Below are 21,246 nucleotides of genomic sequence, written 5' to 3' on the forward strand. Positions count from 1 at the left end.
CAGGATCCATCTTAAAGCAGCCGGGCCTCAGCTGGGCATGTCACAATTCCAGCTTTTCCCCGCAATTCCCGCAATTCCCGCATCCCACCCCGCCGCGGCCCTGTGCGCCTGGCCCCGGCCGGGAACAGCCCGGGGTGACTTTGGGGACAGCTCCGGAGCCGCCCCAAGGAGCTGACCTTGAGGGAGGAGCCCCCAGGCAGCGTTCCTTCTTCCAAAGGGGGAAAAAAGCAAAACCCCATCCCGGGCAAGACGCGCCGGCCCTTCCCGGTTTTAGCAGGGGTGGGATTTTTCTGGATAAAACCTCGGGTTTCCCACCCAAAACTCCTCCCGGTGCCCGTCCCCGAGGCCTCCCCGGGATGGAAGGCGCGTTTTCCCGGCTCCCTGTCCTCCCAGGAGCATCCGAGGCCACGGAGAAGGGAGGACCCCTCTCCATCCCAACAATCCCTCCCTCGCCAGGCCCCAGCGCTCCCACGGCCTCCTCGCCCTCCTCATCCTCGTTCCCGAGCTTTTCTCGGCCCTGGGAGCAGCGGGAGCGCCCGGTGGAGCCGGGATCCCGATGATTCAGCACTTTCCCCCGCTCCCGTTCCGCTGGGGAGCCATCGATCCCCGGGAAAGCGGCTGCGGGAGGATGCGGATCCCGCGGCCGCCACTCACCGCTCGGGGCCCGGCGCCTCCCGGCTCCGCATCCCAAATCCCAAACCAGGTGCGCGGTTTTCCTTTTCCTTTTCCCGACGGATTTTTTTTTTTTTTTTTTTTTCCGGCCCGGGATGTTCTTCCGGAGGGAAGGAACGAGACGCGTCCCCCCCGCCCCTCTCCACACCCGCCCCAAAGTTGCGCTGTCACCCCACCCGGTCCCCGTGCCCCCGCACTGCCACCGCGGGGTTTTGTCACACGGAGCCGTGACGCAAGAGCCGAAATCCCATCACATGCCCCCAGCTCCCCGTCCCCGCCAGCCCTCCCCGGGGTCCTGACAGCAAAACCCGCCTGGTTTGGTGGGGTTTTTTTTTGGGGGGGGGGGATCACGGAGCAGGTTCAGCACCCCAAACCCGCGCGGAGGATGCGCCGATCCCCAAACCCGCCCCGAGCATCCCCCCCGGGAGCTTCCCCGCACCCCGGAGCGCCGCGGTGCCGCCGTGTCCTTACCCGCCGGGGCTCGGTGCGGGCTCCGGGCGGGCTCCGTGCGCCGCACTGCGCGCTCCCGGGCGCGGCCGCGCCGCACTGCGCGCTCCCGAGCGGGCGGAGAGCGAGCGCGCCCCGGCGGCGGCGGCGGCGGCGGCAGGAGGAGGAGGAGGAGGAGGGAGGGAAGGGAGGGAGGAAGGCACGGCGTGGAGGGGAGGGGGCTGAGCTGGGGGAGGAGCTCATTAGCGGCGCCCTTAATGAGCAGCCGCAGGCGCTGAGGCCGCCCGGGGCTGAGGGCGCGACCCGGGGACAGAAACGCGGATTTTGGGCAAGGACAGGGCGGGTTTGGGTCACGCCGAGGGGCGGGGAGCCCCCCCAGGATGAGGAGCTGAGCCCCCCAAAGCCCCGCACCCAATCCGGGGACAGAAACGCGGATTTTGGGCAAGGACAGGGCGGGTTTGGGTCACCCCAGGGGCGGGGAGCCCCCCCAGGATGAGGAGCTGAGCCCCCCAAAGCCCCGCACCCAATCCGGGGACAGAAACGCGGATTTTGGGCAAGGACAGGGCGGGTTTGGGTCACGCCGAGGGATCCCCGGGGGTTCTGTGTCCCCACAAGGGCCAGGAGCGTCCCCTGGGGAGCGCGAGTGACACCGCCCGGCTCGGGCTGCGACAGCAGCTGCGGGCATTGATGGCGCTGGTGACACTGGTGGCATATGTGGCATTGATGGCACTGCTGGCACTGCTGGCACCAGCGGCATTGATGGCACCGGTGGCATTGGTGGCGTTGATGGCACTGGTGATGCTGCTGGCACCGGTGGCACTGGTGGCATTTGTGGCATTGATGGCACTGCTGGCACTGCTGGCACCGGTGTCACTGCTGGCACTGCTGGCCCCGGTGTCACTGTCCCCCGGGTGACCCCGCAGAGGTGACCCATCCCGCTGTCCCCGCTGTCCCCTCGGCCACCCGAGCTGTCACTTTAATGAAAGCTCCCTCATTCCCGGCGGGATTTGTGGCCTCCCCTTCCCGGGGCTTTTATTAAATTCCCGGTTTTCTGCTGAGGCTGCGGAGCTGGGATGGATGGAGGAGGAGCCTGGGGCTCGTCTCCCTGCGGAGCTGATGGGAAAACATGGAATATTTCATTTCATAGATGGATTAATCTCTAAATGAAATATATGGAACACGCCGGCGGAAATCGTGGAATGTTTCATGGAATCAGGGAATTGGTCGGGTGGGAAGGAGCCTTAAATCGATTCCATTCCATGGGCAGGGACACTTTCCACCGTCCCAGATTTTTCCAGTCTGGCCTGGGACACTCCCAGGGCTGGAGAACCACGGATTCCCTGGGAATTCCATCCCAGCCCCTCCCCACACCCCCAGGGGTGATTCCCAAAATCAATAAAAGGATTTATTCCCAAAATCCAACTGAAATTTCCCATTTTTTCCCTCCGAGCCCATTCCCCCTTTTCCTGTCACTCCGTCCTTTCTCCAAAGCCCTTTCCCATCTTTCCCGTCGTTCCCTCAGCTCCTGGAAGGGATCATCCCAAATCTTCCCTTATCCACGTTGGACAATCCCGATTTCCCAGCCTTTCCTCGCTCCAGAGCTGCTCCATCCCTTGGATCATCCTGGAGTTTCCTCTGGAATGGGAATTCCAGGCCTGGAGCAGCTCTGCAGGGGGCGGGGATCTCACCTCTCCTGCCCCATTCCCTGTTCATCCCCAAAAAAATTCCATGTCCAGGTGTCACCATCCCACGGAAAAGAGGGAAGAATTCCCGCGGTGGAAATTCCATGGGGATCCCCGGGGTTTGCGGGATCGCCGGAAGGGGAAATGAAATTCCTGAGGGGATGTGGGGACGCAGCTGGAAAAGCCGGGTTTGGAAATCCCAGTTTTCCCTATGGAATAACAGATCCAGGGAGGAGCTGCTGGGAAAGGAGGGAGAGAAATCGATCGGGAATATTCTGGGATAGAGAAGGATTCCAGAGCCTCATCCCCAGCTGCCGGGAGCTGGGGAAAACCGGGGGAAAATCACGAGGAAAACCGGGAAAAAGCCATTGGGAAAACCGGGGAAAATCCATGGGGAAAAGCGAGAAAAAGTAATTGGGAAAACAGGGAGAAAGTCATGGGGAAAACTGAGCGAAAAAACATGGGAGAAAATCGGGAAAATCGTGGGAAAAAATAGGGAAAAGCCATTGGGAAAACTGTGGAAAATCCATGGGGAAACTGGGAAAAAAAAATGGAAAACTGGGAAAAAAATCACGGGGAAAAGTGGGAAAAAATCATGGGGAAAACCAGGAAAAACCCCCAAACCATCCCCAAGGATCAGCACCAAAGGACAAAACCCCCCCAAAATTCCCGGAGTTAAATCTGGGAACGTTTTTCCACGGACGTCACCGAGGTCAGGGATCTTCTCCCTGACTCTGCAGCTCCGGGAACATCACATTTCACCGCTCTCGGCCTTTTCCTGCCCGCCTCCTGCCGGATTTCGGGAGCCAAAAGGGAATTTCAGCCCGGAGCCGCCTCTCCGGAGGTGCCGACTGCTCCTCCAAGGTGCTGATCCCGGGGAATTCCAGAGGGATCCAAGGGCAAGCTGCGCAAAAGGACACGCTCAGCGCCTTGAAAAGCTTTTTTTCCCTTTTTTCCCCTTTTTTCTCTCTTTTTCCCCCATTTTCCCCCCGCCTTTTTCCCTTTTTCCCCCATTTTTTCCCTTTTTTTACCTTTCCCCCTTTTTTCCCTTTTCCCCCCTTTTCCCCTCCTTTTTTCCTCCTTTTCCCCCTTTTTTCCCCCTTTTCCCCCCTTTTTTCTCCCTTTTTTCCCTCCTTTTTTCCTCCTTTTCCCCCTTTTTTCCACCCCTTCCCCCCCCTTTTCCCCCTTTTTTCCCCCTTTTCCCCCCTTTTTTCTCCCTTTTTTCCCCCCTTTTTTCCCCCTTTTCCCCCACTTTTTCCTGCCCAGGGTTTTTCCCTCCTCTCCCATTCATGGCCACAAATGGCTGGGAAGGAACTGAAAAATCCCCTTTTTTTTTTTGGGGAAGTTTCCATGGAAAATCCCATCGGGAAGAGGCCACAGCCCATCCCTCCCCTCACAAAATCTGATTTACACCACACGGGGCCAGGAGCCAAAATTCCCTGATTTTTCCACTTAGTTACCTCTGGAAAAGGTTCTGGAAGAGAGGGAGAGCAGGAGGAAAAACTTGGAATTTGCTCACGGAGGGGAAAAAAAAAACCGGGATGTGTCTCCTGGTCCTGTGGGAACAACCAAATCTGGTGTAAAAAATGATCCAAATTCCCAAAAAAAATTAGTTGGAAACTCCAAAAAAATCACATGGATATGATGGAAAACGCATCCTGAAATTCCGGGATCCGATTGGGACAGGGAAGAGCTGGGATCAGCTGGAATTTGGGAATTTCCCAGCAGAGAAATCCCTTCCCAAGATCCACCCTGGATCTTCGTCCTCGCTCCAGGCCCCGTGGAAAATCCCTTCCCTCGGCTTCTCCCTGGAGATTCCCGGCAATCCGATTATCCCGGGAAATCAGGGGATGGAAAAAGGGGGAGATGAGTTCCTCCAGTTTCTTCGGGAAAACATCCCTGGGCCCGAAAGCCTCTGGAATGATGGATTTGTGTGGGGAGACCTCGGGGACGAGCTGGGCATGGATGCGCATCCCAGGAACTCGGATTTTCACGGATGCGCATCCCAAAAATTCAGATTTTATGGATGCACATCCCAGGAACTCTTTTTTTTTTTTTTTTTTTTTTTTTTGGACACTCCTCCCAGAATCTCAGTTTTTAGGGATGCACATCCCAAGAATTCGGTTTTTATGGATACACACCCGAGAAACTCAGGTTTCATGGATGTATATCCCAGAATCTCACTTTTTATGGAGCAGCCGCTTCTCCCGCCCCAGGACAGGGATCATCCCATCCAGGAAATCCCGGGACACGGAGCTTTCCCAGGAAATGCCGGGAGCACGGGCAGAGGGGTTTGGCCTCACTCCCCGTGAATCCAGGAATTAACACCTGGATCGGGATTGAAATAAACTCATCCCGGGTTTGTTATTCCCATTCCAGCAGGAAAAGCCGCCGGAATTCCCAAGTGGATTCCCTCGGGAGCCAATTAGTGAACTCAAAGGAGAAGGGATCGCTCCTTTCAGGAACGCCGGAGCTGTTGGAATTCCCAATCCCAGAGCTCCGGCAGCACTGAAGGACGGGATAAATCCCGCTCAGGATGGGAGAATCCCACTCGATATTCCCAAAAAAACTAATCCCCCAAAAGCGGCGGTTTGGGGCTGCCCGCGGTCGGGGAGTGCCACCGGCTGTCCCCGCTCCAGGGACTGATCCCAAACCCCGCAGCTCTGGCGCCGGGAATTCCCAGCCCCTTCCCAAACATTCCCAAGTTTGGGTAGGGACGGGCAAATGGTCACGTGGGAAAACTGGCGATTCCATTCCCTGCTCATCCCAAAAAACAAAATTCCGTGTCCAGGTGTCACCATCCCACGGAAAAGAGGGAAGAATTCCCGCGGTGGAAATTCCATGGGGATCCCCGGGGTTTGCGGGATCGCCGGAAGGGGAAATGAAATTCCTGAGGGGATGTGGGGACGCAGCTGGAAAAGCCGGGTTTGGAAATCCCAGTTTTCCCTATGGAATAACAGATCCAGGGAGGAGCTGCTGGCAAAGGAGGGAGAGAAATCGATCGGGAATATTCTGGGATGGAGAAGGATTCCAGAGCCTCATCCCCAGCTGCCGGGAGCTGGGGAAAACCGGGGGAAAATCACGAGGAAAACCGGGGAAAAGCCATTGGGAAAACCGGGAAAAAGTCATGGGAAAAAATGGGAAAAAGCCAGGGGGAAAACAGGAACAAGCCAGGGGGAATAATTGGAAAATTCATGGGGAAAAGTGGGGAAAAAAACATGGGGAAAAGTGGGAAAAATCCATGGGGGAAAACTGGGAAAAAGTCATTGGCAAAACCGGGAAGAACCCCAAACCATCCTCAAGGATCAGCAAGAAAGGACAAAAAAAGATCCCGGGAAAACAACCTGGAAAATCCTGCCTTGGGAAGGCCGAATCCAGCCTGGAGCGAATTCCAGGATTTTCCTCCACCACTAGATCGCAGCAAATCCCCAATTTCTGCCGCCAGCGCATTCCCGGCCAGGGAAAAAGAAGCCGCTGGAATGTCTTGGAATCACTGGAGCAAAAATCCAGGTGGGAGATGGTGCGGAAAGAACAGGGCCGAGAACATTCCTGCCCCCAGGATGAATCCAACCCGCGGGAATTTCCTGGCGCTTGGATGGGCTGGGAAAAGCGCCCCGGGGGGGAGCCCGGCGTGGCCAGGGATTCCCAATCCATGGAGGGAAAAAAAGTTGGAATGGGATCGCTGGGTTCTGTGGGTTTCCCACAGTCCTCGGGAATCCTGGAGGGAAAATCCTGGAGGAAATCCGGGAAGGAGAAGAGGGAAGCGATGGAACGGGAAAGGAAATTGTCCCCCGAAGCCAGGGGTGGCCGTCCCCAAACCCCACAGGGTTCCCATCCCCGAATTCCTGCCCTTGTCCCATCACATTCCCAAATTCCTGCCCTGTCCCCATCCCCGAATTCCTGCCCTTGTCCCATCACATTCCCAAATTCCTGCCCTGTCCCCATCCCCGAATTCCTGCTCTTATCCCACTGCAGGAAAAGGTTCATCCCGCTCAATTCCTGCCCTGTCCCCATCCCCGAATTCCTGCCCTTTTCCCACTCCAGGGACATTTCCGCATTCCCGAATTCCTGCCCATTCCTATCCCTGAATTCCTGACCCTTTTCCCATCCCAGAATTCCCACCCTTTTCCCACCTCAGGAACATTTCCACATCCCTGAATTCCTGCCCTTTTTTCCATCCCCGAATTCCTGCCCTTTTCCCAAATTCCCGCCCGTTCCTATCCCTAACTCCCTTCCCTTCCCCCCCCTCCTCCAGCCCCCAGGAGCCCTTAAGGGACGAATCCCCCGGAATTCCCTCCCTCCTTTCCCAACCCCCTTTTCCCCCTTCCCCGCCTTTCCCAACCCCGCAGAATTCCCGAATCCCAAACCCACGGGCTGTTCCAGACTCCCAGGGCTGTTTATTATTCCCGGCAGGAATATTCCCAGACAGCAAATTGCTTTGTTGATCCTGCAGAGGGAATCGATCCCTGCAGAGCTCGGAGGAGCCTCTGGAATGTTCAGCCCGGCCCGGGAGGGGGAAGGACGATCCCCGTGGGATTTGGGATCGGAAGGATGATCCCGGTGGGATTTGGGGTCGGAAGGACGATCCCAGTGGGATTTGGGGTCAGAAGGACGATCCCAGTGGGATTTGGGATCAGAAGGACGATCCCAGTGGGATTTGGGGTCCGAAGGATGATCCCAGTGGGATTTGGGGTCGGAAGGACGATCCCAGTGGGATTTGGGGTCGGAAGGACGATCCCAGTGGGATTTGGGGTCGGAAGGACGATCCCAGTGGGATTTGGGGTCGGAAGGACGATCCCAGTGGGATTTGGGGTCGGAAGGATGATCCCAGTGGGATTTGGGGTTGGAAGGACGATCCCAGTGGGATTTGGGATCAGAAGGATGATCCCAGTGGGATTTGGGGTCGGAAGGATGATCCTGGTGGGATTTGGGGTCAGAAGGATGATCCCAGTGGGATTTGGGGTTGGAAGGATGATCCCAGTGGGATTTGGGGTCGGAAGGATGATCCCAGTGGGATTTGGGGTTGGAAGGACAATTGGAATTTGTGGGATTTGAGTCCAAAGGCACCAAATGGCTCCGGAATCCCTCTCCTGTGGGTTTTTTGGGGATATTTCTCCCAGTTTTAACCCAGATCCCATTAAATCCCATCCATCCCTCAGCAGGGAGTTGCATCCAGCTCCAAAATTCCGTTTATTCCCCTCGGCAGGCGGAGAAATCCCAGAGCGTCCCTCAGTTCATAAAACCAACATTTCGAATATCGGGATTTTTCCTCCCTTTCTCCTCCTTTCCCCGCGGATATTTGGAGTAACTCCATGAAAAACCCGATCGATCCCAACCCCCTTTCAACCACTCCCAGCTCCGCCTTTCCCTCCGGAGGAAGACGGGAATAAATCCCGGGCGCCGGCCATAAATCAAAAATTCATCTCCCCCGAAGAGCCCGGCCTGTCCCGATCCCTCAAACAGCAAAACAGCGGGAATTCATCACGGGAATTCGCCTGCCGGGGGAGGATGGATGAGGGAGGAGAAGCAGGGGGTTCAAAAAAAACCACGGAAAAATTCCCACCTTTTCCCATTCCTATTCCCACCCCTTCCCACTCGTTCCCAATCCTCCCCACCCCTATTCCCACCCCAATTCCCCCTCCTGTTCCCACTCCTTCCCAACCCTTTCCCACTTTTATTCCCACTTTTATTCCCACCCCAATTCCCACTCCCATTCCCCCTCCTATTCCCATTCCTTCCTGCCCATTCCCACCCCTTCCCGCCCTTTCCCAGCCCCATTCCCGAGGATTCCGACGCCGCCATCCCACGCGGACCCCGGCAACCCGGCACGTCCGTTTGCTGGATGCACAAACACGAACTCATTAGCAGCGCTAATTAGCAGCTCTAATTAGCGGGATGCTCCAAAGGGAAGGAAGATGAAGGAGAGGAGATGGAGCAGAGAAGGGGGGAGGGAGTGGGAAGGGGGGGAAAAAACGGGAATACAAAAGGTCCGGATAAAAATAGAGCTGGGGGCGTGCCCTGGTTGTGCTCAGCCGGGATCTGGGCACCAACGGCTCCAGGAAGGATTCCCGGTATTCCCGAGATTCCCTGGGATTCCAACGGCCAGAGAGGAGTGACGGAAAAATCCTTCCTCTCCCTCTTTCCCTCAGCCTCCTCCTTCCTCCTCTTCCCTTTCCTCCTCCAGATACCAAAAGCTGGAGTTTATGGGATCCAAATCCCAGCTGGGATGGGATGGGATGGGATGGGATGGGATGGGATGGGATGGGATCTGTGGGGTGGGATCCATGGGAAGGGATGGGATGGGATGGGATGGGATGGGATGGGATGGGATGGGATCCATGGGATGGGATGGGATCCATGGGGTGGGATCCATGGGAAGGGATGGGATGGGATAGGATGGGATGGGATCCATGGGGTGGGATGGGATCCATGGGGTGGGATGGGATCCATGGGGTGAGATGGGATCCATGGGGTGGGATCCATGGGAAGGGATGGGATGGGATGGGATGGGATGGGATGGGATCCATGGGGTGAGATGGGATCCATGGGGTGAGATGGGATCCATGGGGTGGGATCCATGGGAAGGGATGGGATGGGATGGGATGGGATGGGATGGGATCCATGGGGTGAGATGGGATCCATGGGGTGAGATGGGATCCATGGGGTGGGATCCATGGGAAGGGATGGGATGGGATAGGATGGGATGGGATCCATAGGGTGGGATGGGATCCATGGGGTGGGATCCATGGGGTGGGATGGGGTGGGATCCATGGGGTGGGATCCATGGGGTGGGATCCATGGGGTGGGATACATGGGATGGGATGGAATGGGATCCATGGGGTGGGATCCATGGGGTGGGATGAAGGCACAGAGGCCAGGGTGCCTGGAGCCGATCCCCCTCCCCTTTCCCCATCGGGATCATTCCCATCTCCCATCCCATCCCTGTTGTTTTTTCCTGTTTCCCCTCTTTCCCTCCTGTTTTCCCTGGGGTTTTTTTCTCTGTTTTCCCCCTGCTTTCCCTCTTTTTTCCCTCTCCCTTTTCCCCCCGTCCTTGAACAACTCCCACAAACCCTGGGAATGACAAGCCCCGCCCTCTCCCCCAATCCCGGTCACCGTTAATTGCCGGGAATATTCCAAAGGCCGACGGAAAATTGCGGATAAACGGCCCGAGGAATAATCGGGGACCCAGAGGTCGCCCCAGCCGAGCTCGTTTTTTCCGGATTTGACGCCTCGGTGTCACAACCGTGGGTGTAAAGCAGCGGGAATGTGGAATCTGGGATTTGGGGCTTCGAGTCGCGATGTCCGGAGGGGTCTGGGATGATCCATGCGGACACAGATCCCGACAAAACCATTCCTGTGTCTTTATTCCGGATAAAAAAGCCTCGTGATGGGCTCCATTCCCATCAGAAATCCCAGCTCGGCAGGAAAATGGGATTTTTCCTGTCGGACCAGGGATCTTTTCCTGCTTTTCCTGTAGGATCAGGGATTTTTCCTGTGGGATCAGGGATTTCTTTTCCTGACTCTCCTGTAGGATCAGGGATTTTTCCGGCCTCTCCTGTAGGATCAGGGATTTTTTTCCTGCTTTTCCCAGAGCCCCCAGCAGGCCCGGAGTGCGGATTTGATTCCCAACCGGAATGTGAGCAGCAGCAAATTGAGGATTACTCAGGTGCTGTAAACACCAGCGTCTCCCCGTCCCATTCCGGCAAACCTCGGGATCTGCACATTCCCAAAGAACCCCCTCCGATCCCTCCCGCCCCTCCCATTTCCCACCTTTTTTTCTTCATTCCCGGTTTTTCCCCCAGCTCTCCCAACCTGATCCCCGGATCACGACCAGAGGGGGAATTCCCCAATTCCCGATCCCCGGGTTTAACAGGTTGGGACGAACTTCCCCAGGATATTCCAGAGCCTTTCACGATCCCAGAATTCCCGGTTTTCCTGCATCCAGGAGCCCCCCTGGCGTGGCCATGGCAACTGGTTTTGCTTAAGCGCAGCTCGAGAGCGGAGTTAATTTTAGATGGAGTGAGGAGGGAGCTGCTGCAATCCTTGGATTTCTCCTCTTGGAACCATTCCCAGGAACTCCCGCACCACGGCAGCCGCCTGAACTTCGTTATCCAGGGAATAATTCATTAGCCATGGAATTATAACGGGGTTTGGGTGGGGCGGGGCCTCAAAGGTCTCGCTCCATCCCGAATTATTTCATTCCATGGAGTTGATCCTGAGGAAAGGGAATTATCCGTTATTCCCTCAGTTCAGGGGGGACATTCTGGGGCTGAAGCGGGTCCAGGGAAGGGAATGGAGATGGGAAAGGGTCTGGAGGATCCCGAGGGAGCTGGGAAGGGGCTGGAGGATCCCGAGGGAGCTGGGAAGGGGCTGGAGGATCCCGAGGGAGCTGGGAAGGGGCTGGAGGATCCCGAGGGAGCTGGGAAGGGGCTGGAGGATCCCGAGGGAGCTGGGAAGGGGCTGGAGGATCCCGAGGGAGCCGGGAAAGGGCTGGAGGATCCCGAGGGAGCTGGGAAGGGGCTCAGCCTGGAGAAAAGGAGCTCAGGGGGAATTTCTGACTCCCAGCAATTCCCAATGTCTGAATTCCCAGCACTTCCCAGTGCCCAGAGTCTGAATTCCCAGTATTTCCCAATTCTCCGATCCTGAATTCCCAACATTTCCCAGTGTCTGAATTCCCAGCACTTCCCGGTTCTCCGATCCTGAATTCCCGACACTTCCCAGTGTTCAGGCACCAATCCCGACTGAGGAGCCAAATCTCTCCTCCGTGATCTCCTCCGACTCCGGGTTTTTTCCATTCAGTTTTTGCTGCTGGATTTCTTGGCTCCCGTTCCGGAGCCAACAGCCAAATCCAGAGGAACTTTCGGAGAGAGTTTTCCAGAGAGTGAACCCAGAGCTGCCCATTCCCAGAAATCCCAGAGCCATCCTGCTGGGAAGAGGAAGGGCCGGGAGGAAAACGGAGCCAGAGCTCGGAGCTCATCCCGAAAATCTCCTCCCGTGCCGTTGCCGCAGGAGTCATTCCACGATTTATTTTTATCCGGCCCGGAAAACACAAACCTGCTCACGAGGAACTTCTCCGGGCAAAAACATTTGTCCGTGGAATGATTCTGTGGGAGGAATTCTCTCCCTTCCAGCTTTGCCCCAACAAATCCCGAGGTGGTGTTCGCGCCCCGGAGCTGCTTCCATGGGAATAATTCCATGGGGATAATTCCATGGGGATAATTCCATGGGGATAATTCCATGGGAATAACTCCATTGGAATAATTCCATGGGGACAATTCCAGGGGGATAATTCCATGGGGACAATTCCATGGGAACAACTCCATTGGAATAACTCCATGGGAACAATTCCATGGGATGATTCCATGGGGATAATCCCATTGGAACAATTCCATGGGATAATTCCATGGGGATAATTCCATTGAAATAATTTCATGAGATAATTCCATGGGGACAATTCCATGGGAACAACTCCATTGGAATAACTCCATGGGAACAATTCCATGGGATGATTCCGTGGGGATAATTCCATGGGAACAATTCCATGGGATAATTCCACCCTGGATGGTCGGAGAACAGCCTGGAGCATCTCCCAAGGACATTCCATGAGTCCCGAGCTTCCCAAAACCCCCCAGGGAAGCGCCGGATGCCGGAGCTGTCTCTCCCCACGGAACGCTCCGCCCTCGTTAATCCTCACCTTGTCATTAACCACGGGCATTTAATTAATAAATTAGCATCTGGTTAGGCACGGACGGGACATGGATCAGCGGGAATGAGCCTCCAGAGGCCTTGGATGTGCTGCAGGGTTGGGAATACTGAGAGAGGACGGGGCACGGGAAAATCCCGTGGGAAGGGAGCGGGATGGATCCGGGCTGGTCCCTGCCGGGAGAATTCCCGGAAGCTGGAAAGGGGAATCTCCGCCCAGAGCACAGGGAATGGCTCCCCACTGCCAGAGGGCGGGGATGGATGGGATTTGGGGAAAGAATTCCCGGCTGTGAGGGTGGGATGGGATTCCCCGCGGAGCTGTGGTTGCCCCCGGATCCCTGGAATCGTCCAAGGCCGGGCTGGACGGGGCTTGGAGCAGCCTGGGACGGTGACAGGGGTTGGGGGTGGAATGGGATGAGATTTCGGGATCCTTCCTGCCCAACCCATCCCGGGATAACACCATTCCGGCCTGGAACAGAGCCTGGATCCATCCCAGTGCCGGCAGCAACATTCCCGTGCTCCCGTCCCGTTCCAGAGCTGCTCCCTCTCCCCTGAGGATGATCCCAGCCAGGAGCCCAACCCCATCCCGGATTTGGGATAAATCCAGTTCTCCCTCTCCCTGATCCGTTTAAAGCCTCGTTCCCCTTTCACCTCCGGCTTTCCCGGGAATGCTGTGCCCGCCGTTACGAAAGCAGGGAATTATTATTCAGGGAAGGAGTGGGAGAGAGGCCGGGAACGCGCAGCGATCCTTAATCATCCTCATCATTAGCTAATTGCCGGAGCCGAGGCCGGCCCGAGGAGAGCGGGGAACGGTAAATTTAGACGGAGCGCTGGGATCTATTTCGGGGGATTCTGCCTCCTCCCGCTCTTCCCGGGAATGTCAACAGCGGGAACGGTGATGATCCCGTGGGATCCTGCCGGGAGCTCCTGGGAATGTGGGAATGCGGCAGAGCCCGGGAAGGGCATGGAGTGAGGATCCTGCCGCATCCTGAATGCGGATTTTGGGGGGGACAACAGGTCCAAAAGCAGCTCGGGATGGGAACGGATGGGATCCATGGGATGGGATTTATGGGATGGGATGGAGTGGGATCCATGGGATGGGATCCATGGGATGGGATCCATGGGACGGGATGGGATCAATCCCGCCCAGTGCTCCACTGAGGAGGAAACTCTGGATCCATTTTCCTCCATTTCCGGGGTCCCAGCCTGGTGGAATTCCTTGTTCTCCTCGTTCCCTGCTCCCCATTTTCAGAGCCGTTTTCCGAGTCCCGGAGACTCCCAGATGGAGCCCCAACAGCAGGGCCAGAATCCCTGATTCCCATTGTTCTCCAGGAGCAGGGTTGGAATCTCCCACGCCCATCCCGAATTCCCATTTTTTTCCATGAACAGGGCTGGACTCTCCCACCTTGATCCCAAATTCCCATTTTCCTGCAGCAGCAGCAGCACCTCCTCCCAAAAACTCCCCTCCGTGGCCGCGCCACCTCCTCCCCTTGTTCCCACACCTCACCCCACACATTCCCGGTTTTTTGGGAGCCCGGAAGGAGCCGTGCCACCCCTCTACCCCCACCCCCCCCCCCATCCCTCAAATCCCCGGGAAAACCAGCGGCACGGGGCGGGGGGAGGGTAAAAATCCAAACTTAATAAGACATTAAGACAACGGGCTCATTAAAGCCTCGTTAATCCCTGGCAGGAGCGGCTTTAATTAACAAACGCCGGGAACTGCGGCGCTGCCGCCGCTCCTGTGACCACCTGAGCGCCGCTAATTAAATGCCAGTTAAAATTCCCCGGAATCTGGCAGCTCCGCTCCCTCCCGCTGCCAAGATTTTCTCCGCAGCCTCCCGGATTTTTCACCTCGTTTGTCATTGTCCTCCCCGTGCTGGAGACCTTGGAAAACATTCCCAGAGTTCTCCTCCCCTTCCCAAGAGAGGCTGTTTGCTTCTCCTTGGGGGTTTTGTTTTTTAGCCAAATTCTGGATTTTTCCCGGATTTTTGGGGGGCTCTGGGAATGTTGGCCGTGCTCTTTTCCATGGGATATCATCCATGAAAAGCTCTTTTGCTTCTCCCTGGGGTTTTTTTTTTTAGCCAAATTCTCGTTTTTTCCTGGATTTTTGAGCCTCTGGGAATGTTGGCCGTGCTGTTTTCCATGGAATATCATCCTGCTGGCTCTGGGATAAGGTTTGGCAGGAGTTGTCCCTGCTCAGGGACTCAGCGACCTCCCTTCCAAACCATTCCATGATTTTGGGAAGGTTTTCTTCGTCCGAGGCTCCTTCAGCATCCACAGAGAGGAAAAATCCTCAATCCTCCTCCCACCCGTGGGAGACAGCTCCGGTGGGATTCCCTGAGGATGTTCCTCGGCCTTCCCAGAAATCCCTTGGGAAGGGGATGGGGTTCAGCAGCTCCATTTATTCCCTTCCCTCTTCCCCCTTTTCCCCCTTTTCCCCTTTTTCTCCTTTTCCCCTTCCAGCCCTTTTCCCTTTCTTTCCCTTTCTTTCCCCTTTCCCCTTCTCCCTTTCCCCTTCTCCCTTTCCCTTTTTCCCTTTCCCCTTTTCCCTTTCCCCTTTTCCCTTTCCCCTTTTCCCTTTCCCCTTTCCCCTTTCCCCTTTTCCCTTTCCCCTTTTCCCTTTCCCCTTTTCCCTTTCCCCTTTTCCCTTTCCCCTTTTCCCTTTCCCCTTTTCCCTTTCCCCTTTTCCCTTTCCCCTTTTCCCTTTCCCCTTTCCCCCTTTCCCCTTTTCCCTTTCCCCTTTCCCCTTTTCCCTTTCCCCTTTTCCCTTTCCCCTTTTCCCTTTTCCCTTTCCCCTTTTCCCTTTCCCCTTTTCCCTTTCCCCTTTTCCCTTTCCCCTTTCCCCTTTTCCCTTTCCCCTTTTCCCTTTCCCCTTTTCCCTTTCCCCTTTTCCCTTTCCCCTTTTCCCTTTCCCCTTTTCCCTTTCCCCTTTTCCCTTTCCCCTTTTCCCTTTCCCCTTTTCCCTTTCCCCCTTTTCCCTTTTCCCTCCCTTCCTCCTCTAGAAACATCCCCAAAAAACCAGGATTTCTTTCCCCAGTTCCATCCTCCTCCACACTTCCCGCCGACCTCTCTTGGGAAAACCAAACTGAACCATTTTCTCTCCCGATTTCCCGGAGTTGTTGGGTTTTTTTCCCCCCTTTGTCCTTTGATGTGCCAGCCCAAGGCGTCCCCTCGGCTGTGCACGAGCTCCTCATCCAGAAAACCCACGGCATTCCCCCGCTGCGATTCCCAGAACGGGGACACCGGCGGCATCAAAAGGAATCGGGAATGAGGTTTAGGAGCAGTTATGGATCTCATGGAAAGGAGGGAGCGCGAGGGAAAACACCGGGATGTTCCCGCCTCTCCCGGTGCCTCTTGCCCTGTTTTATCCACGAATTCCAGCTCCAAACATCCCCGAGTGTCCCGGTTTTCCCTTGGGAGTGACAGCAGGTGTGCCACATCCCGAATCCCTGGAGGAATCCCTGGAATGTCCAGAATTCCTGGAGGAATCCCTGGAATGTCGCCAGCCCCGGCACAGGAGGGGACACGGGGTGGATCTTCCCGAGGGAATTTGCAGCTGGAAGCGCCCGGGATGCTCCGGGAAAGGACTGAGGGAGGTGATGTGTAATCCCAGAAACCAGAGGATCACTGGAATTCGGGACACGGCTTTGGGAAGCGTTCCCGGCATCCAGCTGGCTCCACAGACAGCGCCAGAGCCCGATCCAAACCCAGCCAGACACCCAAATCAATCCCAATAAAGCCTGGATTCCACGCGCCGGATCCCCCAGTGCCGGCTCCGTGGAAATCCGGGGCAGATTTGGGATCTCAGCACCCCTGAGAGGACAAACGCCCCACAAACCATCCCAAATTCCCGTTTTTCTGCTGCTCCAGAGGCGGAGCTGAGCCCCAGGGCTGGAATTTCAGGATCAGAATTCCTGGACTCCCACGCTCCTCTTCCTCACATCCCAACCCTCTTCCCACCCTCGGGGCTTTCCCTCAGCCGAAACAAACCCGGGGATAAATAATCCCAGGATTTGGAGCAGCTCGATCGCCATGGCAACCTCCTTCTCCTCTTCCTCCTCCTCCTGTTCCTCCTCCTCCTCTTCCAGCCGGGAGCATTCCCAATCTCCCTCCGCCTCCCCAGGGCTCCGGGAACTGGGACAAACTGGGAGCAAAACCTCGTCCTGCCCAGTCCGAGCCTCAGCAACCCCTCCAGGATGTGTCAAAGCTGCAGAAAAAGCGTCTCCGTGCCTCCTCCAAAAAGCAAATTCCAGGGGTTTTTCTCCCATTTTTCCAATTCCTGTGGGTTTCTCTCCCGGCTCCATCCGATGGGTTTTGCCTCTCGGCGCTTTGAGCTGATCCCGACGGGATTGGAGCCCCGGGAAATCCTCTGGGTTTGTGGGAATTGAGCTCCAAACCCTGCAGGGGGTGAGCCCTGATCCTGGGGAGCGGCTCCGAGGGAATATTCCAAGGAATCCATGGATCCATGGGCTCTGGAGGAGCTGGAGCGGGATCAGGAGGGTCCCTGCTCCTCAGGGAGGGTCCAAGCCCGCTGGGCCATCGTTTCCTCCGGGAAAAGCTGCTCCAAAGCCTCTCCCAAACCTCTCCAGCCTATTGAAATCCCACTGAGGGCATCTGGGGGGCACCAGGGACATGGAGATCCCGTTAAAATGGGGACCGGGGACATGGAGATCCCGTTAAAATGGGGACCGGGAACATGGAGATCCCGTTAAAATGGGGACCGGGGACATGGAGATCCCGTTAAAATGGGGACCGGGGACATGGAGATCCCGTTAAAATGGGGACCGGGAACATGGAGATCCCGTTAAAATGGGGACCGGGAACATGGAGATCCCGTTAAAATGGGGACCGGGGACACGGAGATCCCGTTAAAATGGGGACCGGGGACATGGAGATCCCGTTAAAATGGGGACCGGGGACATGGAGATCCCGTTAAAATGGGGACCGGGGACATGGAGATCCCGTTAAAATGGGGACCGGGGACATGGAGATCCCGTTAAAATGGGGACCGGGGACATGGAGATCCCATTAAAATGGGGACCGGGGACATGGAGATCCCGTTAAAATGGGGACCGGGGACATGGAGATCCCGTTAAAATGGGGACCGGGAACATGGAGATCCCGTTAAAATGGGGACCAGGGACATGGAGATCCCGTTAAAATGGGGACCGGGAACATGGAGATCCCGTTAAAATGGGGACCGGGGACATGGAGATCCCGTTAAAATGGGGACCGGGGACATGGAGATCCCGTTAAAATGGGGACCGGGAACATGGAGATCCCGTTAAAATGGGGACCGGGGACATGGAGATCCCGTTAAAATGGGGACCAGGGACATGGAGATCCCGTTAAAATGGGGACCGGGGACATGGAGATCCCGTTAAAATGGGGACCGGGAACATGGAGATCCCGTTAAAATGGGGACCGGGAACATGGAGATCCCGTTAAAATGGGGACCGGGGACATGGAGATCCCGTTAAAATGGGGACCGGGGACATGGAGATCCCGTTAAAATGGGGACCAGGGACATGGAGATCCCGTTAAAATGGGGACCGGGAACATGGAGATCCCGTTAAAATGGGGACCGGGGACATGGAGATCCCGTTAAAATGGGGACCGGGAACATGGAGATCCCGTTAAAATGGGGACCGGGAACATGGAGATCCCGTTAAAATGGGGACCGGGGACATGGAGATCCCGTTAAAATGGGGACCGGGGACATGGAGATCCCGTTAAAATGGGGACCGGGAACATGGAGATCCCGTTAAAATGGGGACCGGGGACATGGAGATCCCGTTAAAATGGGGACCGGGGACATGGAGATCCCGTTAAAATGGGGACCAGGGACATGGAGATCCCGTTAAAATGGGGACCGGGGACATGGAGATCCCGTTAAAATGGGGACCGGGGACATGGAGATCCCGTTAAAATGGGCACCGGGAACATGGAGATCCCGTTAAAATGGGGACCGGGGACATGGAGATCCCGTTAAAATGGGGACCGGGGACATGGAGATCCCGTTAAAATGGGGACCGGGAACATGGAGATCCCGTTAAAATGGGAACTGGGGACATGGAGATCCCGTTAAAATGGGGACCGGGAACATGGAGATCCCAGTAACTGGATCTGTGGGGTGGTCCCCCGGCATGGAACTAATGGGGGGACAAGGGATGAGGACGAGGACAAGGACAAGGACGAGGATGAGGACAAGGACAGGGCCAAGGGCTGCTCCCCGCTGAGTCATTCCCAGTGATCCAAACGGGCTCCAGGTTTGGTTTTTTCCCTATGAAGGAGCTGTGGAAAACTGCCAGGAGTGTCACAGCTGCAGGGACACTCCACTGAACCCCGTGACGGTGACATCCCACGGCTCCTGCGACAGTGACATTCCACGTTACCCATTAAAAATTCCCCAAGTTATCCACACACCGACCCCCGTGTCGGCTATAAAAAATCCCATTATCCATAAAAACCCCCCAAATTATCCATATAAAACCCCCAAGTTATCCATAAATAAAGCCCCATGTTTTCCATAAAAAACCCCACGCTTCCCATAAAAAAACCCTCATTATCCGGAAACGACCCCCTCATGTTATCCATAAAAAACCCCCAAGGTATCCATTAAAAAATTCCACATTATCCATAAAAAACCCCCATGTCATCCATTAAAAATTCCTCATTATCCAAAAAAAAAACTCCCACGACATCCTTTAAAAATTCCACATTATCCATTAAAAAAATCCACATTATCAATAAATTCCCATGTTATCCATAAAAAATCCACGTTGTTCACAAAAAAAACCCTCATTATCCATGAACACCCCCCCATTATCCATAAAAACTCCCTCATTATCCATAAAAAACCTCGTTATCCATTAAAACCCCCCACATTATCCACAAAAAATCCCATGTTATCCATAAAAAATTCCCCGTGTTATCCATCAAAATCCCCCCCATTGCCCATAAAAACCCCCATCCATTAAAAAATTCCACGTTATCCATAAAAAACCCCACGTTATCCATAAAAAAACCCAACCCCATAAACAGGGAGACTCCCCCAGGTGTGCTGACCCCTGAAATTCCTTCCCGAGGTGGATGGGAAGATGTTTGGGAATGAGGAAGGGGAAAATCCCAGCGCTGGTGGAGAGAACCGATCCCATTCGGGCCCTAATTCCCGTTATTCCGGGTTTTTATGGGATCAGCCTGGATTTATGGGGCAGCTTTTATGGCGGCCGTTAAACAGCCCCAAATTGGGAATAAGGAAAAATTCCCAGGCCTGGATGACGGGAAGGATTCCGGGAGCGAGCAGGGAGTGGGAATTCGGGAGACGCTGCCGGGATTTGGGATTTGGGATCAAAAATGGGATTTGGGATCAAAAATGGGATTTGGGATCAAAAATGGGATTTGGGATCCCACCTGGAAGGGGCAGGAAGGTGACGAATTCCAACCAGGCACAGCCCTGAGCTCAGAGCTCTGGATTCGGGAATTCAGCTTGGGAATTCCCACCCCCGCCACAGGAGTGACCTTGGCTCCCTCCAAATTCACGGGAATTCAGCTTGGGATGGGGGGAGCAGAGTTAAAAGGGGGGTTTGGGATGCCCGCGGGGTTTTCCCCGATCCGGAAGGGAATCAAAGGCGCTGGAGCCCTTTGTTCATCCCGGCCCGGCAGAGCTGAGCTTGCCTGAGCCCGGCTTAACCCCGCAAGCCCCGCTTCTCCCGGGAAACTCCTCAGGGCAGCTCCCGGCGGAGATCGCCCAAGGGATAAAAGAACGGGAACCTCCCCACGACCCCACAGGGGGGAAAAACCCACTCCGGGCTCCGAGTCTGGGCGTTCCCTTTTCCCAAGGAAAACTTTTAACCCTTTCCCGGGCGGGCAGGAGCGCTGCCGCAGCAGGGAGGAGAAATCAGAGCCGGCTGGGCTGCGAGCCCACGCAATGAAAACCTGGATCGGGATGTGCTCGGCTGCCGGAGGAGCGGCTCCCGAGCCGCGGGAATTACTCAGCCCCCGCAGCAGCGCGGCGGGAGCCTGGCGAGGGGAGGTGGGCCGGGACGGCGTTTCCATCCCCCAGGGAATGTGTGGGGCAGTGGGAATGCTGGATCCAGCTCCTTCCGTCCCCCAGGGAATGTGTGGGGCAGTGGGAATGCTGGATCCCGCTCCTTCTGTCCCCCAGGGAATGTGTGGGGCAGTGGGAATGTCAAATTCCAGCTCCTTCTGTCCCCCAGGGAATGTGCGGAGCAGTGGGAATGTCAAATTCCAGCTCCTTCTGTCCTCCAGGGAATGTGTGGGGCAGTGGGAATGCTGGATCCAGCTCCTTCCGTCCTCCAGGGAATGTGTGGGGCAGTGGGAATGCTGGATCCAGCTCCTTCTGTCCCCCTGGGAATGTGCGGGGCAGTGGGAATGTCAAATTCCAGCTCCTTCTGTCCTCCAGGGAATGTGTGGGGCAGTGGGAATGCTGGATCCAGCTCCTTCCGTCCCTCAGGGAATGTGTGGGGCAGTGGGAATGTCAAATTCCAGCTCCTTCCGTCCCCCAGGGAATGTGTGGGGCAGCGGGAATGCTGGATCCAGCTCCTTCCGTCCCCAGGGAATGTGCGGGGCAGCGGGAATGCCAGATGCAGGTGACAGCGGTGTCCGCAGCCCGGCAGTGATGGCGGCACGGCGGCAGGGAGGTGACAGCGGTGTCCCCACCGTGCTGGAGGATGGAGCTGCCGCCACCCCGGGCCCTCCAGCGGCGCCTTTGGGGGCGATG

General features: G+C 56.1%; 1 protein-coding gene across 2 annotated transcripts in view; it reads right to left on the reverse strand.

Annotated features, from left to right (window-relative positions):
* The window catches only part of NFASC (neurofascin), an 82,133-nt gene extending 80,922 nt beyond the window's left edge, over positions 1–1,211 (reverse strand). The window contains exon 1 of one of the 2 annotated variants that reach the window (XM_066203902.1): positions 1,144–1,211. The gene's annotated coding sequence lies outside the window, so the exon portion shown is untranslated. Of the gene's footprint in view, positions 1–654; positions 811–1,143 lie in introns of those variants that run through there. The other variant, XM_066203899.1, reaches the window with a different exon arrangement.
* Between the last annotated feature and the right edge of the window lie 20,035 nt (positions 1,212–21,246).

Source organism: Chamaea fasciata, unplaced genomic scaffold (genome assembly GCF_029207755.1).
Source record: "Chamaea fasciata isolate MVZ Bird 193981 ecotype frontalis unplaced genomic scaffold, bChaFas1.0.hap1 SCAF_25, whole genome shotgun sequence".
Lineage (NCBI taxonomy): Eukaryota > Metazoa > Chordata > Aves > Passeriformes > Sylviidae > Chamaea > Chamaea fasciata.